Raw genomic sequence first — 20,389 nt, forward strand, 5'->3', positions numbered from 1 at the left:
TCATATCTGTGATAAATGCTGGGAGTTCAAGCAGGTTTGGCTCAGGGTTTATGAGCAGGAGGCTGAACTACAGACATTGCAAAGCGTCAAGGAGGGGAATGGTTACCTGGATTCTATGTATCAGAAGGCAGTCACACCTCTTAGGATAAGTTGTCCTGATATGGTCATTGATGAAGGACAGCAGGCTGTGAATGCAGGTGAGAATGGTAAGGAGGGTCCAGAGGACAGGACTGCAGGTGTATTAGCCTGTGCAATTGTTCAACGGGTCTGAGGTTCTTTCACCTTCCTTGGATGAATGCAAGGGGTAGTGGGATGCTTAAGCTAAATGGCAGTGGCACTGTGGTACATAGAGCCATCCAAGCATGGGGAGCCAAAAGAATATAATGGTATTAGGGAACAGCACAATCAGGGGATTGACACTGTTCTCTGCAACAAAGAGTGTGGGTCTAGACAGCTGTATTATCTGCCCAGTTGCAGGACTCAGGATATCTATCATGGGCTGGAGAAGAACTTATAGTATGGGGTAAAAGATCCTACATTGGTCTATGTGAGCATCAACAACATAGGCTGAACTAGGAAAGACATTCTGCATAGACAATATGAGAAGATAGGCACTAAATTTAGAAACAGAATCTCAAAAGTAGCAATCTCTAGATAATTACCATAATCTTTCAAATTAGCATAGGGTAACCGGTTTAGAGAGCTGAATGCATGAATGAAAGACTGGTGTATGAGAAGTGGGTTCTGGTTGGTGGGCATTGGCACCAATAGTGGAGAAATTGGAATTAGTACCATGGGACAGTCCACACCTGTAACTACTGGGACAGTTGCTGTTACAAACTACATAACAAGAGAGGATTTTGACCAAAAAAAAGGGGGAAAGAGTCCAAATTTGGTCCCCTGTAGTAAATCAAAATGTGAGTAAAAGGCAATAAAGGAAGGAATTAATATGAGAAATGATACACAGACAATGGCAAGAAGGACAGAGAATGCAAATAAAAGAGCAAATCTGCTGTTAATATTAGATGCTACAAAAATAATAAAAGCAAAAATCTTTAGGCACTGTATTTGTATGTACGTCACATACAAAATAAAACAGATGAATTCATAGTTCAAGTTGAGTATGATGCAATGGCCATTGCTGAGACATGGCTGCAGGCTGACCTTGATTAGGACCTAAATATTGAAGGCTGTGTGATACTTTGGAAGGACAGGTCAGGGAAAATTATGGAAAATTAGCTCTGTTAAAGATAATACAGGTACTCAACCCTCTATCTGAAATTCCGAAATCCGAAAAGCTCCAAAATCTGAATTTTTTTTCTCGTGAAGCTTTTTCTGTATAACAAGGTTGTTTGGCATGCCAACAGGTGACCAAAGTCCACACCCACTCGACCCACATCACTCAGATGTGATTTGGTCACATGGCCCAGCACTGGCAGGCATCAATTGTGTCTCAGCGCTCATACTACTCACACGTGCGTCTGCTGTTCGGTAAGATTTTTTAACTGTAAAAATGTCATTTATTCTTAAATCTGAAAACTTCCGAAATTCAAAAAACAACTGGTCCCAAGAATTGCGGATAAAGGACTGTGTACCTGTATTAGCTCAATAGATAGAGATTATCTAAATTTGGGAAACAAGAATATAGAAACAGTCTGGGTAGAGATAAGGAATGTTAAAGGCATGACGTCACTTGTGGGAGTTGTGTCCAGACCCCCTAACACTGACTACATAGTAGGATGAGGTATCATGGAGTAATAATGGGAGCTTGTCAAAAGGGTGCAGCAAGGATCATGGAAAGACTTGAAAAATTAGACAAGAACAACTAACCTGGATGATGAATTTATTGCATATTTTCAGGACAATTTTATCAACCAGTATATTATGACACCAACCAGACAGCAGCTAATATGAGATCACCTTTTGACCAATGAAATAGGATTAGTTACTGACATTATCTAAAATGCCCCTGGATAGCAACGACCATGGTATGATTATACTTTAACTACAGTATAAGAGAGAGAAGTGTGTATGTCCAAGACTGCTATTATGAATTTAAACAAGAGTAATTATGAAAGCAGAACCTGCAAAAACTGACTTGCAATTTAGATCAAGGGATAGGCCAATAGAGTTGCAGATTTAATGGAATATTCCTGAAAGCACAGAACAGATACTTTCAACAAATAAGAGAAATTCTAAGGGGCTTACCCACCATCCATCTTTAACTAAAAAAAGCCAAAGATATTAACAAATCTAAAGAAAAGACTTATAATTGTGAAAAGATGACAGGTCAGAAGATTGGACAGAATATAAAACAAAAACAGATAATTACTAAAGATTAATAAGTTGTGAAAAATTACAGTATGCGAAAGTTAGCCAAAAATATAAAATCAGATAGAAACATTTCTTCTGACATTTAAAAAGAAAAGAGTTAACAAAGTAAGCATTGGTCCCAATGAAAATTTGTCTGGGGGATTAGTAATAGAAGATAAAGAGATGGCAGAATAATTGAACAGTTGGTCTTCAATTGTGAGGATGGAAGTAACATCCCAGAAATAACTGTAAATCAGGAATTGGAAAGAAGGGAGAAACTCAAGAAAATTACAATTCCTAGAGAAGTAAATTATTTTGAGTAAATTGATGGAACAGTGAATTGACAAATCCCTGGGTCCTGATGGATTGTATCCTAAAAGAAACAATCAGTTAAATAGTTGATGTTTTGTTTTAATTTTCCAAACTTCATTATATTCAGCAAAGATTCCTCTGGATTGGAAAATAACTAACATTAACTCATTTATTCAAAGAGGGAGGGAGGCAAAAAGCAGGCAACTACAAGTTAGTGAGGTGAACATCTGACATAATTAAAATGTGAGAAGCTATTATTAAAGACGTTGTACCAGGCCACTCAATTTCAAGATAATCAGGTACAACCAATATAATTTTTCAAGGGGAAATCATTTATCACAAAAGTTTTGCATTTCTTCGAAGAAGTGCTTTGTGTTGTAGATAAAGAAGGACCAGTGGAAGTATTGGATAGAATAACCTCAATTATCCAAATGAGACGGGGTGTGCAGTATCTTGTTCAGATAACTGATTGTTCGGATAACTAATCTTATCGTAAATACAGGAAGCCATACTGAACATAATTACATAAAAAGCATGGTTACAGAGTTTTTATTTTATCCGATCAATAAAATTTGTATAAACACTGGATATTGCTTAGAAATCATGTATTTTACAAATAAAGTCACTATTTGTGTAAATAAAATTAATTGAGGTGGACGTCGATTATTATTTTATGTTTTTACGGGACCTTGAGATATTGTTCAGATAATCTGAAATTCGAATAATTGATGTTCGGATAACTAAGGTTGTTCTGTACATAGAATTCCACAAGAAATCTCATAATATATCACAACAAAGGTTATTGTGGAAAATAAAAGCTGATAATGTTGGAGATAACGTATTGGCATGGATAGAAGATTGACTGGCTAACAGCAAGCAGAGAATAGGAAGAAGCGAGTTTTTTTTTCAGGATGACAGGATATCATGAATGGTGAGTCAAAGGGGTTGGTGCTGTATTCTCAGCTCTTTATAATTTATATAAATGATTTGAATGAAGGGACTGAAAATATGGATGCTAAATTTGCTGGTGACACAAAGATAGGCAGAAAACTGAATTGTGAAGAGGAGAGGTTTATAAAATCATGAGGGGCATGGATAGAATAAATAGACGATGTATTTTCCCTGGGGTGGGGGAGTCCAGAACTACTGGGCATAGGTTTAGGGTGAGAGGGGTAAGCAGGCAGAGGTGTGTGTGTGTGTGTGTGTGTAATGGGCCGCCAGAGGAAATAGTGGAGGCAGCCACAATTGTAGCATTGAAAAGGCAGCTGGATGGGTATTTGAATAAGAAGGTTTTAGAGGGATATAGGCCAACTGCTGGCAAACGTGACTAGATTAGGTTTGGATATTTGATCAGCATGGGCGAGTAGGACAAAAGGGTCTACTTCCATCTTTATGACTCTATATCATCACTTTCCTCATTCCTGAAGAAGGGCTTTTCCTGTTCCCTGGATGCTGCCTGACCTGCTGCGCTGTTCCAGCAACACATTTTCAGCTCTATATCATCAGGAGCCTACAAAGGAATATAGTTAAATTAAGTGAGTGGGCAAAGATCAAGCAAGTTAGGTATGTGAAATTATTCATTTTGACAGAAAAAATATAAAGTAAATTATCTAAATGGTGAGATGTGAAAGAGCTCTGGGATGCTGAGTGATCTAGGTATTCTAGTTTATGAATCTCAAACTGTTAGTATGTGTGTACCGCAAGTAATCAGGAAATCTTAAAAAATGTTGAATGCAAGGGAAATTGAATCCAAGTATAATGAGGTAATGCCTCAATTATACAAGGTATTAGTATGAACACATCTAGAGTACCATGTACGCTATTGGTCATCATAATTACAGAAGAATGCTAATACATTGGAAACAGTTCAGAGGGAGTTTAATTGTTGACTTCCTAGAATGATTGGAATGCCTTATGAAGAAAGGCCAGACAGGCAAAGCCTGTATCCTCTTGAATTTAGGAAAGCCAAAAGTGACTTAATTGCAAGATATAAGATCCTGAAAGGACTTGGCTGGATGGAGATGGAAGAAGAATCTATAGAATCATTTAAGACAGAAGTGAGGAAAAGAAAATCATTCTGAGGCTCAAGAGTTTTTAGAAAGGTATGCTGTTCCAATAGTTAGAACTCCCACGAATATAATAAAACAATAGAATTTAGTCTATCGAGATTATAGCCAGATTATGTGTCTTCTGGAACTTTTTGTGTCTTCTCTGCTGATTCTTCTGTCAGGACTTGTTTTTCTGTAGTCAGGAATTTAGATGGTACCATGGCAAACAGATGGTACTTCTTCAAAGAGCTGAGAGCTGTTATCTCTCAGCTGATGGCACTCAGCTCTGCCGACTTTTCAACTGCCCTCTTCTTTTATAGCCTTGATGATCTATCAGTAAGTTTACAATTGGATTAGTCCTAGGTTGTCAAAATAATTAGGTTTAAATTTAATAGGATTTTGGTAGCTAAAGGCTTGTTTTAAATTGATTGTCTAAATTTAAAACTTGATAAAACTGCTGCTTGGCCCTTTGATTGAAAATTTGGGTGCTCTGTGTACTAGCAAACTCAAGTTGCTGCCAGACATCCATTTTAACTCTAAGTACAGAAATAAAACACCATCATTTAAAGGGACCAAGCAATGTTTCCCCCAATTTTCAATGTTACGCACACCAGTGGCTAGACAGATTAGGTTGTTTTTTAACATCAAGGGAGGACCATCAAGAGAATGATGGCAACCTGTGGGAGCCTGTTCTTTATTTACTTCTTTGTTGATAGATGATGGCAGATTGACGATGTGATTCAAGTATTCTGCCCATCTTTCTCAAATTTTAGTTTTCTCTTTGAGCAATGTTGAACCGTGAGCACTAAAGCTTGGTGAGGGATCAGTATATTGGGAAATATCTTACCAAACACACCATTTGAACACTTGCAACAGGCATCACACCATATTGTCACTTTATCTTATTAGGTTTCCAAAGCAACTTGCCACTCATCCAGATACTGCAGAGTTGGCCAGCATCCCTGTTATTGATTTCATATTCTGAAAAGTTTTGTGAGCCTAGACTGTCAGTCTGGAGCTGCTATGCATATCTCCTGACATTTGCCATGGACATAGTAGACAGAGGGAAATCCTTACCTGCTTTCTGGACATTTTGCACACGCACCACTCTTTGTGTAAGGAACCTACCTCTGACATCTCCCCTAAACCTTCCTCCAATTACCTTAAACATATGCCCCCATGTGATAGCATTTTCTGCACAGGGAAAAGGTCTCTGGCTATCCACTCTATGACTTTCATCCTCTCGTACAAATCTATCAAGTCACCTCTCAACCTTCTTTGCTCCAGTGCCCTCCAGTCCAGTCAGCATTCTGGTAAATCTCCTCTGTACCCTCTCTTAAACTTCCACATCCTTCTTACAATGAGACGATCAGAACTGAACACAACATTCCAAGTGTGGTCTAACCAGGCCTTTATAGAGCTGCAGCATAACTTTGCGGCTTTTAAGCTCAATCCTCCACTAGTGAAAGCCAACACACCATACATCTTCTTAACAACTCTATCAACTTGGGTGGCAACTTTGAAGGATTTAGAGACGTGGACCCCAAGATCCCTCTGTTCCTCTATTCCTCCACACTGCCAAGAATCCTGCTTTTAACCCTATAGTCTGTATTCAAAATAAACCTTCCAAAATGAATCATTTCACACTTTTCCGGGTTGACCTCCATCTGCCACTTCTCAGCCCAGCTGTGAATCCTGTCAATGTCCCGTTACAATCTGCACAGCTCTACGCACTATCCACAACTCCAACAACTTTCATGTCATCGGCAAACTTATTAACACACCCTTCCACTTTCTCATCCAAGTCATTTATAAAAATCACAAAGAGCAGAGGTCCCAGGACAGATTCCTATAGAAGCCACTGGTCACCGAGCTCCAGGCTGAATTCTTTCCATTTTCCACCACCCTCTGCTTCTATGGGCAAGCCAATTCTGTATCCAGACAGCCAAATGTCCCTAAATCCCATGCCTCCTTACTTTCTGTATGCACCTAATCCCTTGCTAAAATCCATATACAGCACACCCACTGCTCTACTTCATCACTGTGTTTGCCATATCTTCAAATAATTCAATTAGGCTTGTGAGGCATGACCTGCTCCTCACAAAGACAAGCTGACGATTTCTAATCAAATTATGCTTCTCCAAATAATCATAAATCCTGTTTCTCAGAATTGTCTTCAATAATTTGCCCACCACCAATGTAAGACTGACTAATCTGTAATTCACAGGGTTATCCCTATTCCCTTTCTTGTACAAGGGAATAATGTTTGCCACCCTCCAATCATCTGGTACTACTTCAGTGGACAGGGAAGAAGCAAAGATCATTGCCAAAGGCGCAGCAATCTCTTCTCTCACTTCCTGTAGTAACATTGGGTATAAACCATCTGGTCCAGGGGACTTACCTATCCTCATGCTTTCAAACTTTTCAGCACATCGTCCTTCTTAACAGTATATCAGTCTTCATAAATGACAAGATCTGTCTCACTTGTGAATACTGAAGTATTGCTACCTCCCCTACCTCCTTCGACTCTAGGCATAAGCTCTCTCCACTACCCCTGATCGGCCCTATCTTCACTCTGGCCATCCTCTTGTTCCTCACATAAGTGTAGAATGCCTTGAGGATCTCCTTAATCCTACCTGCCAAGGTTTTTTCATGCCCCCTTATAGCTCTCTTAATTCCATTCTTCAGTACTTTCCTAGCTACCTTGTAATATCAAAGGCTGTGCTTGACTTGCCTTGCTGGATTATTCTAATCAAAGTTTACTGGACTGAGACTTGCTGACAGCCATGGCAATCTTCCTGGCATTGTGCCTGAGCTAAACAGCACAGCAAGACAGTCATTATTTAAGTCAGCTATCCACAGGTGCGAGGCAAAGTGCTAAAAGTTAAGGCAAGGCAATGCAAGACAGGGATGCCGCAAGCATCCAGGTAGACTCAGAGTGAGTACACACCATGACATTGAGTAAAGACCACATTTACAGCCTGGTTCAGTTCATGAACTGACTGAGTGCCCCTGGGTGCAAAGTGTTCTTGCTGCAGCATTACCACAATAGTTGCTGGTGTAACCTGAGGTGCAGCATCGAAGTGCAGAAGCCTTCTGTAAGTGGATCAGAGACATGACAAGACGGTTCCTAGAGGCTGGTACAAGTCAGATGTCCATGGGTCCATGTGGATTGTGCCAATGAGTGTGCCTGAAATGCTGGTGCCTTGTGTCCAATAGTTGGGGCTGTCAGCAAGTTGAATCCTACTAGAATCTATTTTGGTTTCCAGGTCAAGTATTCACAATTACCAATTTGTATGAAGCGTTTGTTAAGATCATAACCCATGGTGAGATGAACTGTTAACAAGTTGTTTAACAATCAATAATGAGCACTGATTGGGAACTCACTGCTCCTTGGTGAGAATCTCACCAGGCTGCTTAAGCAAAGCAGGGAAGTTGCATCGGCACAACCATCTTGCCTAGTTCTAACACTCATCTTTCCAAAGCTCGTGTCATTCAGAGCATGGTAAGATTCTTCCCAGAATTCCACCATTATGAGTGAAGGAACATCGGATATACAGTACTCAAGTTTACAAGTAGCTGAAATGACACAATACTCTTAATGACATCTCATATATCATGAATCTATCTCCAGGCTTCTTTCTATGTTGCTAATTTTTAAAAGATATTCCTATGTTTCCACCTTAGCATGTTTGTAATGTGTCATTTAATTGAAACCTTGCTAGTTACTGGCATGCAAGCAGCACCTTTAAATTCTCATAGTTAAACTAATGTTGCTGCAGCCTAGTGCTACGTTTCTACAGCTGTAGCAGATCAACGAGTTAATATGCCTTAATTTTCAAGTATAAATGCAACAGAGTAAATTAAAACATTCAACTGCTGACTGTTCATGCAAAACGTGATTACAAGATAATGAGCCTTGTACGTGGAAACAATTAGTGGGGATTGAACAATGCAGCTTGCAAACTAAAGTGGATCATAAAATTTAACTGAACTGTTTTATCTGCCATGGAAAAGGTCTGTATAATTTTGAAGTGCCTGCCTAGTCAATGGTTTTTTGTGCAACGCAATAGGTGGAAGTGTAGAATCCATAAGTCAGACAAAGAGAGGCTGAACAGGGGTTGAAAATTAGACATCAGTCATAACTCAGTCTGGGTCAGAAATGCAATATGGGGCAGTGCTTCTGAAAGAGTTAATGTTGAGGCTATACCAAACTCCATCTAAACAGGTCATGTGGATGCAGCTGAAGCAGTTTTGTCCAAGATCCCAGTGGAGACAATGTGCCACCTGGCTCCCAGTAATCTTTTGAAGTATGTCTAATTAACCAGTATAAATTGTATCTATTGTCTCTTTTTGCTAAGTTTCAATAATAGTTTGTTTCCCATTAAAGTGTAGAAATGAAGATTGATTGATTTGATAATTGTCCATTCTCCTTATGTATGTTTCTGTTAACTGTTAGTTTTTTAAATATATATTGTATAGCATATAAATTGTTTATATAAATTAATATTTATATAAATTGTTTAACCCAATTTTGTTCATTTAAAGTTTAAAGAGTAGAAATGAAGATTGAAGATTCTCATGGTGAAGTGGTATTTTCCCTACTTGTGAGACAGGAGGCCCTGGATCAAGTTTCACCTGCTCCAGAGTTGGACAATAACAATTCAGAACAGGTTGATTAAAAAAAATCTGGAAAGAAACATTGAATAAAAGCAGAATACTGCAGTGCGTGCAAATTGAAAGCAGCACAGAGAATGCTGAAGGAACCCTGCAAGTCTGGCAGCAACCGTGGAGAAAGAAACTGAGTTAAAGTTTTGAATTTGGTATGGATCTTCTCCAAAATGGAAGATTCACCCACAACAATACAGGTCTCAAAATATCAGTTCTGAGAAGTTTTGTACATAATTGGGAGACTTAGCCGATTTATCTTGGATGGGAGACAGCTTGGGATACCAATTGCAGAATGCTGTCCTCAATGAGGGGACTTCCTCTTACTATTGGGTATCTGGGATTAGGAGTGTTTTATACACAGATCCATGCAATGGTAGATTAAATTCACTAAGTCCCAAGCCACATGCAGTTTTTGTGGCCTGTGGAAAACAGATTTCCACATTTACATCATATGTTTTCATCATATGTTTTCATTCTTAACCACTATTTCATTTTAAGAGAGCTGCTCTTAAGTTTCTTACTGCACTTCAGCCTCATATTCCTAATCTATAGACATCCCATGCCTGGAGCGGTGGGCAGGTCAGAGCTCATTGTCAGCCGAGCCAAAATGACCATTAATGAGTACAGTCAGTGGACTATGGAGGTGATCACAGTGTTTGACTGCCTGTCCCTCTTTCATAGTTATGTCAACGCTGGGTGTACTTTGAGAGGGAGCGTGCAGCATCGACTGGCACAATAGAGGCCTTTAGAGATTAGAGGTGCAGGCCTCATCACCCTGGATAATGATATTTTGATTCAGTCAGTTAACATATGTTTCCATTGATCATTTGATTTTGTTTCCGTTACAGTGTCCCAGTAGCCCATTCATGTTTATTTCAGAAAAGGGTAGAAAGGGAGATTCCGCCCCATGCACCAAATGTATGGCCATCCTATATGGAGGGTCAGGTAGATCAGAAAACCTCCACATGAGCCTTCTCTAAACTACTTCTAATGCAATTTTACCTTTTATTTACAAATAAAGAGGCCAATTGTACTCAGTAATCCAGATGTGGTCTCGATAATGCCCTGTAGAGCTTTCGGAAGGGAAACTTTTATATCTGTTGTGATGGTACTTCTGTTTTCTTCGAGGATTCCTCCTTAAAATATTGTGAGAATTGATTCATTTTAAAAGACTGTAGAGATGCTTGGATTAGACTTTTTTTAAAAGATTATTGGCCAGAAACTTTGGAATTTTTTTTAACCAAAAGAAACATTTACTGAAAGAGCCAGATAAGCTCAGTGAATAGCTGAAGCCTTTATGACAGTGGAATTGCTTGGACTTGGTTACAGATAAGTGACATGGGCTAGGTTTCCAGCTGTCAAGAGTTTCAGGTGTAGATATTATTTGGAGAAGTTGGAATGTAATCTGCTAAAACATAAGCCACACGGAATTCATCCTCTCCCACATTTTTGAGGGAAAAAAACCCAGAAACCCTCAAAAGTGCAGAGTGAGAGTTGAAACACTGTTGAAAAAATTCTCCTGACAAGCTTTTTGAAGAGTTTTTCTTGACAGTTCCTGAATGAACTGCTTCTGAAAAGATCACAGTGCACAAATTACCACACTACTGCTTAATGAGCCTTACTCTTTCCTTTGGTATCCTTTTACCCTTAATGTACCTGCAAACATAAGTTTGGGCTTTCCTTTATTTTATCTGCTATTATTAGATCATGCCAACTTTTTGCTCTCCTGTTTTCCTTTTTAAGGTTCCTTCTGCACATTCTGACCTCTCTGGAGCTTCTGCTGTTTTGAGCCATCAGTGTTTGCCTTAAACCTGTCTTTTTCTCTTTATCCAATTTTGGATATCTCTTGATAGTCAGGGTTTGTTGGATTTGTTGGTTCCTTCATGAAAATATGTTGCCTTTGTACTCTCCATAATTCCTTCTTGAATGTGTCCCACTGTCTGATACAGCTTTATGAAAAGTATCTGCGCTCAGTCCACTCTGGCAAAATCATATCTGATCTTAGTGAAATCAGTCTTCTCCCCATTTAGATCTTTGATTTCAGGTCCAATCTTGTCCTTTTCCAAAACAATCTTGAATCTAATGGCATTATGATCACTGTCTGCATGACACGTTAATGTTGTCTATGCTTACATTCACTTTACAGAGATGCCCATCATCAATTTGTGGTGACATTTTGAAGATTTTTTATGGCCAGGATGATACAAGCAGGATTCTATGTTTAGGGATCATGATTTAGAGATGCCAGTGTTGGACTGAGGTGTACAAAGTTAAAAATCACACAACACCAGGTTATAGTCCAATAAGTTTAATTGGAAGCACGCTGGAAGATAGTGGGGTTGTGTGATTTTTAACTATGTTTGGGAATGCCATTCACCTAGGCTGTATACATGCCTGATGTATGCAATTGTCCCTGTTGGGTTTCACTGCTCACAATTGGAGCCCATATGCGCTCTAGAAACATCCAGTTACTCTGCCCTCTTGGGTATGGGGGCAGCGATTTGTCATTTCCATTACACATTTGTGATTTGAAATAAGGAGAGAAGATTGCACAAATGGCACATCACAGAGTGAGTCGCAGGTTCAGCCTGATAATCTGGGTACACCTCAAACATTCATGCTCCTGATTTGTTTGCACTCCTGCTTACCTCACCAGTCGTGAGCTTCCACACATTCCCACTCAACTCTTTCATTGATATCTTTATCTTCTGATATCAGTCGCTGAGCCATGAGTCTACAGTTTAGCTATGCCAAACTTCGCAATGCAATGTCTCCCCCCTCCTCCAATAGAAGTTAGAGCTGTGGAAACCATCAATCTCACCTTCCTACAATAACTCAAGTCCTCCAAACTACTATTATTTCTCACCCTCGCTGAGTTGCCATCATCTCTCCCTTCACAACTAATGACCCCATGGCATGCTGCCTCCAATTCCCACTAGCGATTTCCATATTGCATAGTTTTCATTTCCAGCATGATGGAAGTGCCAGTGAACACTTCTGAAGCACCAGATTCTCACATCCATCTCTACATGTCAATAAGGTCCCAAATATCCACATCTCTTTTCTATTTGCCCTTCCAGTAAACCACATATAAAGTTCACACCTCCCCAGGTCCTAACCCAACCTGGTTACATGATGCTTCACTTTTCCACCATTCCCCTCCAATCCCTGCCATATGAGGTGACCATGCCAAGTGTGGTCATATACTGCACCCTTCTTGAAACTGTAGTGTTCCTGACCATGGGCAAAACCTCCTCCCACATACCCCATTCTCATCCATACTTGACTGTATCACCGTCATTTACAATTGCTCCCTTTCATAAGTGTCTTCTCCATTTCCTTCCACCGCCCTCCAAACTGCAGTCCCACAAGTCCCATGGATAGGTTCCCTGATAACTCTGCTCACATTTCCCCCAGTTTCTCTGAACTCTGGCTACTCCCTTGAGTGCCCTAACCAGAGTGCCCTGGGTGACGAGAGCCCAGATCATGGGATGAAGTCTGTATGTCTCCCTAACTGTGTTAACTGAAAGACTGGTCAATATAAAGCCACAGAACTGGTGGTAATCCACTTTTGGGACTGCAGAGACACACATCTCCTGAATGAGAGAACCCCATCAGATGGCCTGACCATGACTAATTCCTTGGGCTGGTATCAGAGACTGCCCTTTATTTTAGGTGTCCTGACTGATGGATGCCTCCATGGACTTCAGTAAGGATTATTTTAATCATAGAATCCCTACATGTTGAAACAGGACATTTTCCCATCAAATTCACAATGACCCTCCAACGAGCATCCCTCCCAGACTCACACCCCCTAAACTATCCGCGTAATCCTGCATTTATCATGACTAACCGACCTAGTCTGCACATCCTGGGCACTATGGGCAATTTAGCACGGCCAAACAATCTACACATCTTTGGTCTGTGGAAAGAAACGGGAGCACCGGGAGGAAACCCATGCATACACAGGGAGAACATGCAAACTCCACACAGAGAGCCATCCAAAGGTGGAATTGAACCCAGGACCCTGGTGCTGTGAGGCAACAGTGCTAACCACTGAGCCACCATGCTGTCCATTCTGTTACAATCTTGAGACATGACTGCCTGTTTGCTGTACATGCAGTGTCTTTGCTATATAAAGGACTGGCAAATGGTGCCAATATGAGATTGATGTAGCAATGCCATACAGCTAGATTGAAAACTGCTGACCAGAACTCCCGGCTGCCCAGTTGTGTGACTGCGCTAGTTGGCAATAGCAAGGCAAGGATGTGTGAGCATACAGGTAGACACTCAGTGAGCGAGTGCTAAGTGAGCAGAGAGGCAGCCCTGCAATATAGCCTGTACAATCCAACCAACTGAGTGTGTCTGTCCCTGTGTGCAAAATGTCCTTGCAGTGGCCTTTCATTGCTTGCTCCTGGGGTGCCCTGACATGCATTTCTTCATAAGCATCCTGTAAATGAATTGGATTGGACCTGTTAGAATCCTGAGGGGGATGACAATTATTGAATACCAGTGTCCATAGATGAGGAGTGAGTGTGGCTTGTGTCCATGGACCATGCCCTGAGATATTCTGGTGTGGTGGAAACGCATACGCTCTTCATAAGACCTGCAGTAACTCATGTTGAGGATACCCAGCATATCATTTATTGGCTGGTTAGTTTGGAAGCTGCAAGTTAATGAGGCAAGATATCCATTTAGCAAGGTCACTAACCAGCCATAATCACCCTTAAGAGGCAACTTCCTGTTACTAATGAGAATTTTGCCATCACACCTGGGACTTCATTAAAAGATGCAGTGAGTTGCTACCAACTCCAAGATTGCCTTGCTGTTCACCTGGTTTCTGCCACTCTTGATACGAAAGCTCATATCATTTAACATCAATACGATTTCATCGAGAGTCATTATATTTCAGTGCCAGAGAGTGCCATGTTAACATTGACCATATAAGTTTAGCTGCACTAAGACTTTAAATGACAACATTGTATTATCTGTGATAGGTGAAGTTTACATCTATTGATCACAAAAAAAACTTTCCTCTTTTTCATGCATATCAAAGTTAAATAGTGAGATGATGTCTTCATGAAGCTAATGATGGAACAATGTCACTCCAACAAGAACCTTTGAATATTCACATTCAATCTCGCATCTGTTCTTTCCCAAAGGTTAAATCTAATATTTTGGCATAAACCATGATGTACACCATTAGTTTCACCATCAAATTGAAAGACAATTCATTCCAATATTTTTCAATTATTTATTGTTTGTAATATTGCATCTAGGAGTAGTTAATACTATGTCTACCAGAAACAAATTCCTCGCCTATGGTTGTAATCGCTGCATGATCATTAGCAATTGGCCAAACAAAATTGAAAAATCCAGGTTTGTGGTGTCAGGTCACATTTATAAATATCTCTAACATTTGATATCAACAATTACCTTTTAAAAGTAAAAGTATAATCACTCTTGATGCTTCTTACTTTAATTATCCAAAACCTTAATTTGAAAAAGTATTGTTTTCTTTCTGGTAATATGCAACAAACTAATGGATTTTATCATAATTTATGTACAAAAGTAGATACGACAAGTCTATATCACCGCAGAATTGGGAAGCAATGCTCTTTCCTTTTGGTTTTGAAATGGCATTCACTCCAGGACTAAGAGAAGATTATCACAGATTGCAACAAATAATGATCTACCTCTGGAGAATCTTCAATTATTTCCCAAAGCCAGCCAAGTAAAATGTAAAAAGGAGCTATTTCAATCACCAATATACAAACCATTTCTTATCCATAATGAAACCGAAAATGACAGGGTTTTTTTTGTACATGATTTCATGCGTAGAAAAAGAGCACAAAACGTAATAAGGAGTTTTTTTTTCTCACTAACAACACAAAATTCTCAGTTTCTTTCCAAGTTTTATATGAAGACAGATAGAGGTTTTGAGTTAAAGTCAGTCAAACATCTGGGGAGTCGTGGTCACAATTTAAAACCGATTTAAGATAATGACTGAGAGGGATATTGATTCTGCAAGGATCAAAGTAACAGATTGGAGAAAAGCCAACTATGAAGAATTGAGGATGCAATTAAGGAAGGCAAACTAGAAGAGAAAAATAAACAAGGTTAGCACATCAGTGGGTAAGATCATTAGTGGTCAGTATAAATATAAGGAGTAAGAATAAACTGGCCAAACAAAAGAAATACCACACATAAATAAGAAGGTAATGATTTAGTTTGAGTATGTGAAATGAAATAGAAAACCCTGCCTTGACTATGCAGCAGATAAAGAATGATAAGCATTTGACTTAGCTGAAATGTGTGGGCTTTGAGCCTGATGCAAACAATGATACATTGGAAGGATATGTAAGATGGCACTGGTTACCCATAAGCTACATATACTTGGTGCTGACATACTTGGTGTTAGAGGCAAGGTGCTGGCATGGATAGAAGCCTGTCGCGTCTGTCAGAAAGCACAGAATGGGGTAAAAGGGTCCTTCTCAGGCTGGCACATAGTGACGTGGCGTTCCACAAAGCTCAGTGTCAGGACCACAACATTTCACATTAATGATCTAGATGAAGAAACCAAGGGCATTGTGGCTAAGTTTTCAGATGGTACAAAGATAGGTAGAGGGACTGGTAGCATTGAGGAAGCAAGGAGGGTGCAGAAGGATTTGGACAGGTTAGGAGAGTGGGCAAAGCAGTGGCAGATGAGTACAATATGGGAAAACGTGAGTTCATGCACTTGGTAGGAAGAATAGAGAGAAACATGGATTATTTTCTAATTGGGGAGAAAATTCAGAACTCTGAAGTGCAAAGAGACTTGGGAGTTCAAGTCCAGGATTCTCTCAAGGTAAACTTGCAGGTTGAGTCAGTAGTTAGAAAGATAAATGCAATGATGGTATTCATTTTGAGAGGACTTGAATATAAAAGCAGGGAGGTTCTTCTGAGGCTCTATAAGGCTTTGGTCAGACACCATTTAAAATGTTGTGCACAGCTTTGGGCCCCATACCTCAGGAAGGATGTACTGGCACTGAAGCATGCTCCGGGCATGAATCTTCATGAGAATGGTCCTAAGAATGAACAGCTTAACATATGAGGAACATTTGAGGACTTTGGGTCTATACTCAATGGAGTTTAGAAGGATGAAGGTGGTCTATTTGAAGCTTACAGAATACTGAATGGCCTGGATAGAGTCGATGTTGGGAAGATGTTTCCAGTGGAAGGAGAGACTAGGGCACAGCCTTAGGGTAAAGGGAAGACCTTTTAGATCAGAGATAATGAGAAACTTCTTCAGCCAGAATAGTGAATCTATGGAATTCATTGCCACAGAAGACTGCTGGGGCCAGATAATTGATTATATTTAAGACAGAGATAGATAGATTCTTGATTGTAAAGTGGATCAATGGTTATGGAGGGAAAGCAGGAAAATGGGTTTGTGAAACTCATCAGCCATGATTGAATGGTGCAGCAGACTCAATGGGCTGAATTGTCTAATTTCTGCTCCGATGTCTTCTGGTCTTATGGACATTGCCAAACTACAATAAACCAAGTTGGTCAAGGCAAGGTCTATTTGAGAGAATACTTGGAGTTTTACCTTCCATGGAGTGTGCAGACGACATCCATGAGCACGGGATAGGTTCTGCAATGAGCAACAGGCTGACAGAGTCAAATGAGCAACCAATAGCAGCCTTGGATTGCCTCACTTCCCTGCAGCTATCATCTGATAAAGGGGCAGTCTATGTCATATGTACTTGCTCATCAAGTTTGTATGCCAACATAGAGTCATAGAGGTCTACAGCATGACAACAGGAACTTGCCCATGCTGCCAGTTTTCATAATTTAAACTAGACCCATTTGTCTACATTTGGCCCATATCCCTCCTCATCTATCCTATTTATGTAAATGTCTTAAATGACAAAATAGTACTCACTTCCACCACTATCTTTGGCAGTCTGTTGCAGACACACATCACCCTCTGTGTGAAAAATTTGCCCCTTTGGATCCTTTTGTATCTCTCCCCTCTCATCTTAAAGCTATGCCTTCTAGTTTTAGACTCCATGTACCTTAGTGAAGAAAACAACATAGATTCCCAAGGTGACAGTGAGGAAAAGTTGAAGTGGTGAGTGAGTATTCTGTCTGAGTGACTTCACTGCACTTATTGGAGCAGCCAGTGATTCATGGCCAACTTGCTTTGCTCAGCCTGGGGTGGACAAGATCAAAGACGCTCAAAGCTTTGGGCCCTGAATGAATCTGTGTCAACATTGCCATCAAATATCATAGCGACACTGAAGGTCTGGGCATTGGCACCAACTGGTTGTCATCACAAGATGTAATGCACTCAGTATTCTTTGTGGGATTGAACACTACTGTGAGGTATACTCTGATCAGATAGAAATATTTGAGTCCATATTTGAAACTGTTGTTTTTCTTCTCTTATGAATAAATTTGAAGAAGATCACTCAGGACTTGAGTTGGAGAGGATAGACTGACTAGTGTACAGAAAAGTTCCCCATAAGGGTAGATAGCCAGCTTAAATACTGTTGTACTTTGAATTTGAAAATGATGTATTCCAGGGCCCCAAAGATGAAACATTTTTCATTACTCTGTTACAGGTATGCAAATTATCTTCAATATAAAGCCAATAAGTTACTATTATTCCAGTGCAAACCATTTCATACATCTGTTCAGGTCAACTTTAGAAAACAAGAAATGGACTTGAAATTTGTGAGTAAAATATACAATTCAAAATTATTTTCCTATTCCATTGTGACAAGTGATAATTAATTGCAATATTTAAATGCACACATTACACGTTCAACAACCTGACAGCATTCCTCTACTAAAAGTACCAAAGTTCAGAAATGCTGAATTATAAGAATTCCGGAACTAATGGCTTCTTCACCTGTAACCGGTGAAAGATAATTTGCAAATCCTTTCCAGGCCATACTGCCAAGGAAAGCATGGTGGCTCAATGGTTAGCAATGCTGTCTTGTAGCGCCAGGGACCCAAGTTTGATTCCAGCCTCAGGTGACAGTCTGTGCAGAGTTTGCACATTTTCCCCTTGTCTGCGTGGGTTTCCTCCGGGTGCTCCAGTTTCCTCCCACAGTCTGAAGACGGGCAGATTAGGTGGATTGGCCATGCTAAATTGCCTCATAGTGTTCAGGGATGCATAGGTTAGGTGCATTAGTTAGGGGTAAATGTAGGGGAATGGGTCTGGGAGGGATACTCTTCGGAGCGTCCATATGGACTTGTTGGGCCAAATGGCCTGTTTCTAAACTGTTGGGATTCTATGAAACATTTTTTATTTAGCTTATGAATCAAAGTTGGTGCTGCAGACAAAGATTTTGACTATTTATATGTGATGAAATCTAACAGCTTTCTGCTTTGACATAAATGCGGATAATTGAGAAAGAAAGATTTTCTTTATGTGTGTTTTTTCAACTTGATGCCTTTCTGCTCCTTAAGCTTCCATGAAAGTACCAGCTTCTCCAGCATACCTTTCTTCTCAAGAAGTCTTGCAAACACATCAATTAGACTCAATTTTCAATGAATAAAAAAGAATCAATTCTGCTCTTTTGAGATTCCTTGACAACATTACATTTCCAAATGAAAACCATTTTACAGAAAAGATTTTGTTTTCAAAGAACGAATGAAGAAAAAAAGCATTGGAAAGTGGCTGAGCAGGCATTTCTAGACATTCTTTCAACATAATATGTCTGAAATCATCCATAAAGGTGCAAACGATCATAGAGTTTTAGGTGCAGATTGTTTGCAGCATAAATCAATCAATGCAAAAGCAGGAGACTAGTCCTCCACACAAATCTGGCCATGCTACCAATCACATTAATTATCCTGCTAAGGGAAACTTTTTCACGCAGAGGGTGGTATGTGTGTGCAATGACCTGCCAGAGGAAGTGATGGAGGCTAGTACAATTGCAATATTTAAAAGGCATCTGGGTGGGTATATGAATAGGAAGGGTTTGGAGGGATATGGGCCAGATGCTGGCAGGTGGGACTAGATTGGGTTGGCATGGACCCCTTGGACTGAAGGGTCTGTTTCTATGCTGTACATCTCTACGACCCTATGACTCGAAGTGCACCAAGATCAAGTTTTTAAGATGGCTCAAAACTAAAGTCTTTTTTTGTCTTGAGAATACTAGCCCTATCTTCCTATGTACCATTTCTGGAATAACTTTATACAAGGCCAGAATTCCTGGCACCTATGTCATGTTTAAAAACACATTGTGCATCCAGAAGAGCACTCATATTTTAATTTCCAGCACCACAGTAAATGACAGCGAATGTTCATCAGCTAGTGGTTTCCACCACCACCCTTAGGTTTCTTTGAGACGCTGAAGATATACATCCCCTTCCTGACAGCCCTTGCCAATGCCCCAGGCTTCACACCACTCAAGGTTGTGGTCAGGAGCCCGTAGCAGAAATGCTTATGAGACTGTTTAAGAGCTACAATCAAGCATTCTGGGAATTTTGGTCAAACTAGTTCAAACTGTGACCTTAGTTAAAACTGTAGCCGAGACCTGTTGTGAGTTGTAATTTACTATGTTGACCAAATAAGGCAGGTGTCATGGCATCTCTAAAATACTGGCACCATACTACCATAAATGGAGGGCCTTTACAGGTAGAGGTCCTCTACAGGTCTGTGAGGACCTGTACTTTCATATACTTACCCCCATACTGCGGATTCCTCAACCGTTCCAGTATCTTCCATCGGCCTCCAGAAGCGCTTGGGCGCCATTAACCACGTGGCTGCTGCAGCAACCGCTGCCGTGAACCATGATGTCACTTCCGCCCCCACTGGCCATGCAGCCTCTGCAATCGCCGCCCAGACTACCGCCTCCACGATCGCCAGGAAGACCATCGCCGACAGATTCGCGGCCTCTGCGGGGTCCACAACCACTGGGAACAACACCGTTTCTGCATTCACCGCAGCCACTTCTGCCCCCGGAGTTGCCGTCGCCGCATCTACTTCTGCCCCCAGTGACGTCACTCGCCTGCACAATGACCGTGTCACATGCGTCTCCGCCCCC

This window comes from Chiloscyllium plagiosum, chromosome 2 (genome assembly GCF_004010195.1).
Source record: "Chiloscyllium plagiosum isolate BGI_BamShark_2017 chromosome 2, ASM401019v2, whole genome shotgun sequence".
NCBI classification, from domain to species: Eukaryota; Metazoa; Chordata; class Chondrichthyes; order Orectolobiformes; family Hemiscylliidae; genus Chiloscyllium; species Chiloscyllium plagiosum.